Here is a 6132-nt window from a genome sequence, read left to right as displayed (position 1 = left end):
CGCAGTAATAACGTCGTTGTCTTGAAACTAAGGGGTCCCGGGTTCGATGTATGGTGGTTTAGATACCACTTTAACTGTAGGTCCGATCCCCATTAGCTTATCTGATCATAAAGTGGACATACAAGAAAAATCCACAACGATTTGGAGCTTATCGTCATTCGTAAGCCGAAGAGACAGCTTGTTAATTATGTCCCTCATTTCAGTTCACTACACAACACACAGCACATATCATTCACAAAAATACAATCCACTCACTACTGTATTCACACGCTGCCTCTAAATAAATTCCACGCACCAAGACCACTCGACGCGATCTAGACTAGAACTGGTCCTTGTCATTTCGGTAAACCATTCCCGTTCAGCCAACAATTTTCTATTCCCCACTGTATCTCTAGTTGTTTGAAGGTCAACAACCTCTTTTTCAACTCCTCTGCAAGCGTGCAATGATGTTCTTGTCCCTGCCACATGACACTTTCCCCTTTGGCCGCGGTAATTTGGCTTCAAAATTCCCCATTCCTGGGAAGATTACATACTGGGAAAAATTGGTTTGCAACATTGACCCAGACTGTTGAGGAAGTTCAGAGGGTTTTTTCCCCGCCATATGCAACCCTGTTCTCTCTCCTGTAACAGTTTGACTCCACAATTCCCCGATCCTGGGGAAATTACATGGTGGGAAAAATTGGTTTGCAACATTGATCGGAGCCCGTCAAGCTTACCCGTCACCCCCGTGGAGTTGCCCGCCAGCTGGGCCAGCCGTCTCGCGAATTCAAAGAAAGCGGGCAATGTTTCCAACTTCTAAGAAATCAGGTTCATCTTCTTATTGAAATGAACAATTTTATGCACATTTTCTGAGAGATATTTTTTCTGTATTTTATTCACTGAGTCTGGGCTTCGCAGATAGCCTAGGTAGCCCCGAATATACGCCTCTGGACTCCGTAAATTGCACATTACGGCTTAGTCGGCGCTATTCACAAAACTTCGAATTATGTCTCAGTAACAATATCCCTTATTCTCCCACAAATTGTAAGTTGTAAAACTGCCACATGTCGCGAGGACATAAGGGGAACGTGGATGTAGGGTCCCACACGATCACATGGCCATTTGTGGATATAATGTGATCAGCACCACGCTCCGACCGTCTTCCTCCTTGCTAATTATTTATTCTAACATTTTTACGCAATCTGGCGAAAACACTGTCCCCTCCGCCACAACCTGGATTCGCCACTGAATCGTACTCATTCCTCCAAAACGTGACGAATGTATAAGCTGGAGAGTTCTCAGTGGACTATATTTTTCTATTTATAGACTATGTAGGCGCTTTTGATTAAATGCTTATCTTCTGCCGTGTTGACCAACTAGGCCTTTAAACAGCATTGTAGATTATTCGGAGCAGTCCAGTGAGTATATACCATACAGGTCATGTTATATATGATCGATCTGTCTAGTAAGATATTGAGCTAATATTTATAGGCGAGGTCATGGCCTTGAAGATTTTTGGGACGTCATTATGGGAGGGATATTTTAATTTTGAGCAGCAATTAATTGTTCTGTAGTAGCCTCACAGTTATGTTACGCTACGTCCCAGGAGTCTGGAGCAACGCCGCGCATGACGGTAGAGTAGGGGAGAAAGCGAGTGAGCGGATGAGACCAGTGCGCGCTGCTGCAAACGACTGGTAACTGCACTCGCGTTTTCCCCTCCTGGAATTCCTTTCCCTCACGCGTGTTCATTGGTCGAGGTCTCTCGAGTCAGCACTTGCGCAGTGGACTTGTTTTCGATCGCTTGCTCCAGAGGACAGACTACTGTGACAGATAGCTGGTCTGAGCAGTCTGACATTATATAGAACACCCTCCCAAAATGGTGTTCTATATAATATAGGGTATAGAACCCTGGCGCTGTAACGCGCAGTGCTAACCACTCCGCCACAGAGGCCGGCCATAAAAGGGCTCTTCAGCGACCCTCGCATTTACAACTGCGCGAGGGAGAAAACTATGCAAATACAGTAAGTTTGGCAACAAGGAGTTTCCCAGATTCAAGCTTGTTTGGTTCTGCGACCAGCGTTCGGCATTTTGGGACACGGAAATATAAACGATGTAGGCCGAACGCAATTGAAGCGATCTCTGATCCATCTCTTTCCAACTACTAAATCACAAGGCTTCCAATTTATTTATTTATTTGCCTTGTACAGAGAAAGGATATCTCATACATATATTTACATTATGTATACACACACATTTATATGTGGATATAGGGATACATATAGATACAATAAATAATCAACCATTTGTGACTACCTCTGTTAAGTGTGGCTTTTATAGCATTTTTATATTCCAAAATGTTAAGATTAAAATCAATATTTGGATTTGTGGATGTTATTCTATTATACATACTACTCATTCTAATTAATGGTGATTGTTTATACTTTTCAGTTTTAGGGATATTATATAGCAATATTTTTTTTTCTTAAATTACATTTGCTAGCATTGAAACATATTTAGTGAAGAAACTCTCTATTACCAAACAACCCAGTTTTTATTTTATAAAGAAATATCTGTTGTCCTAATTCTCCTCTGTTGCTGAGTGTCACACATGAGAATTCGTGCTGTAAAAAGCCATACGAAACTCTGTTTGCGTATGCAGACATGTTGAACCTCTTGTAATATAGATATCTCAAAAACTTTCTTTGCACTTGTTCTATTGTTTTATGTTGGTTTTGTAAATTGGCGACCAAACAATAGATGCATATTCTAATTTGCTTCTAACTAAGGCACTATAAAGAAGCTTGATAGAAGTAGTACATGCTAAAATTGAGACAGTTTCTTATTAGTAAACCCAAAGATCTATACGCACTATTTATTATATAAGATGTACGCATGTTCATGAAAGCCTAGTTTACAATCAATTATTACTCCCAGATCTCTAATACTTTTCACTTGTTTCAGTTTTTCCTGATTAATGAAGTACTCATTAATGTGTGGTATGTTCTCTATTTGATATTATCATAAAACAGCATTTCTTGATATTGAGTACAAGGTTACTTTTAACAGTCCACGCACGTAAGCTGTTTAAATCTGTTTGTAGTTTCATAACATCCTGGGGCTCGTTAATTTGTTTATATAACTTTACATCATCAGCATATATTAAACAATATGAATGTTTAACATGTAACGGTAAAGCATTTATGAAAAGAATGAAAAACAATGGTCCTAGGTTGGATCCTTGAGGTACCCCTGACTGTGCAGTATACATATATGACATTATTTGTTACAATGCAACAATATGTGAACTAATATTATCAAATGCGATTGTTGTTGGAAGGGTGAACGTTGCTATACCACCCTACTTGAGGAAAAGAAATAGAATTCCTTTGAAGGAAAAAAATCCAGCAATCGGCAACAACAACAAATATTTTCAAATTAGTAATTATATTCATATATTTGTACCCGCCTTGGTGGCAAAATGGTCGATTTTCAATTTTGCATAGAAGTTCCAGGATTCTCCAGGCCAGGATTCGAACCTGGACCCTCCGTGGCGAGATTGTGAGTCAATCACTCAACGCATGTGGTAGCGTGGGGAGAATAGGATTTGGTTGATTAAGAAGAAACTACAACGGTCTATGCTACAGTCCGGCAGAATTAACTTGAGAGAAATGGCCGCTCTGTGAGTGATGGAACTGCGCTCGAATTGGCTAGAGCGGGGGATTTCCCGCTGTAACGGACCAACGGAAACTCGACAAACTCTACTCTAGAGTTTGTCGAGTTTCCGTTGGTCCGTTACAGCGGGAAATCCCCCGCTCTAGCCAATTCGAGCGCAGTTCCATCACTCACAGAGCGGCCATTTCTCTCAAGTTAGTTCTGCTGGACTGTAGTATAAAAGATTTTTCAATGAGAGAATGAAGTATAAAAGTATTTTTTTTAGATTTGCTATAGAGATTAATTTTAAAAAATCTGTCATATTTAGTCTTGGCTACACACTATGATATTTTTTTTTACATTTGAGGCATTTCATTCTGAAGAATGATAAGAAAAGTGAAAGTGAAATTTTGTTATTGGCCTTGAACTCTTTGTTCTTGTACGGCTTATCTCTTATCTCTTCAGGCAGATACAATAAAAGCCTGCCCTTCCACGCGTGTCTTTTTTGTGGCGTATTCGCTTCCAACGAATAAAATGAGCTTACTTTAAACCAGCGTTGGACGATGATGGACTGCTGTTGTTCACATATGTCGCCATGTTGCCTCAGTGTTCTTGCTACTTGCAATAAAAAATCGTTAAATCGTAAATACAAACCGTTATTGAACTTCAGAAACAATCCTGGCAACCCTACTTAATTTCTATTACACCCGGTATCGACATTCACAAAATGTGTTCTAAGGGTTGCCAGATCCAACTAAATTTATAAGTATGTGTAAAACCGAAATTGCAGGGCATATTTCAGACTTACGTTTTTTGTAAAAAATTGTTGTCAGCAATAATGCTATATAAACGAGCCTGTGAACAGTTTTTTGAAGCCTTTCTGTATTTCCAGTTTAAATTATATGCCTCTGAAATGGTATTCTTTAATTGGCTAATTGAGGCCTCCCCGATGGCGGAGTGGTAGCGTCGTCGCCTTGTAATCAAGGGGTCCCGGTTCGATACCCGGTGGAGGCACATAGTAGTTCGGATCTCACTTTAAACTGTAGGTCCAGTCCCGATTAGCCTTACTCTGCATAAATTGGACTTAAAACACAAAATCAATCAGTTGGATAATTTTGCCAAATTTTGAGGTATCGTTTACTTCGATATCTCAGTTTTGATAGATTTGATTTGATTTGATTTGGTTGATTTAGTGTTTTAAAGTCCACTTTATGCACAGTCAGGCTAATCGGGACTGGACCTACAGTTTAAAGTGGGATCCGAACCACTATGTGCCTCCATTTCATAGATTTGAATATTAAACTGTTCAAGTTAGAGATGTCGGGAATTAAATTATTTCAACGGGTAAGTCTTACAATGAAGAACTGCAATATAGATATAAAAAGGAGGTCTCGTGACTTTTGGAACACTCTGTACAACGAAATCTTACCCTGACTTTCTTTTCGAATAGTTAAACATTCCTAGCTCATTTTCTAGCTGTCGGAGATAGTACCCATCGTGCGCAAGGGCAAATAGCGTTATGTAAATTCAGAAACCCTTTTCTTAAACGTTAAAAATCAGTCCAATATATTACGTCTAGTCTTTACACACGTTTCTTATGTTGCGTAACCCGAATTTGCACAGTAGCATTGGGTTAAGTTTTCAGAAACAAAACCTTGCTTCACGATACACTGTAAATCTACAAGTTGACATTCACGTAACCTAGTGCAAGTATTTGTGACGTACTTCCGAGTCATAAACAGGTCAAGTACTAGACTTGGTGCGTACGTAAGAAACTTATAACTAAGTTTATTCCTCTAAAGTATACAGGTCCCTAAAACGTCATACTGAATATATATATATATATATATATATATATATATATATATATATATATATATATAGGGGAAGGTTGCTGTCAATGGACCACATAAAAATATTTAAGTTTTTCCGATAGTAGGTTTGGCCTAAATTGAACTCTGTATATGGAAGTATTTTGTATACCACTTTCTAAACAGCCATGCACATTTACAATGTTGATGTATTCTTTTGTTATTGTTCTAAAAATGAAAATCTAATTGTAATAAATAGTCCATTGATGGCAACAGGGCTCCATGAATGGACACCGAGTTTCCGTCAATGGACCATTTGTCAAAAGAAGGAAAACTGTATCAAAGAATTAGGTTTTATTACATGATAACAAGACACAATGAAATACATAATTAGGTAAAACAAAACTTACGAAAAATCTGAAAAAGTCAAATCAGCATTCATATCTTGAACAATATCTGGTGCCAGTTTGAGGCTGTTGACTCTTATTTTGGTTGCTGGAAATTCTTCTGGAGTAACGTCTCCACTGTGCTCTGTTGTAGCCTGGGATTCAAAGACAGTAGTAGATGGTGCAAAATGGTGATCTTGGAACACATCCCTGTTGACCGGCCATAGTCCCGATGCTTAGAAATCACCGAAAGCAGTAGTCATTTTTGCAGCTTTGGCATATGCGTTTCCAAATAAATCGGCGAA

This window comes from Lepisma saccharinum, chromosome 29, assembly GCF_977018435.1.
Source record: "Lepisma saccharinum chromosome 29, izLepSacc3.1, whole genome shotgun sequence".
NCBI classification, from domain to species: Eukaryota; Metazoa; Arthropoda; class Insecta; order Zygentoma; family Lepismatidae; genus Lepisma; species Lepisma saccharinum.
The sequence above is the reverse complement of the archived record's forward strand: the minus strand, read 5'-3'. Positions refer to the sequence as shown.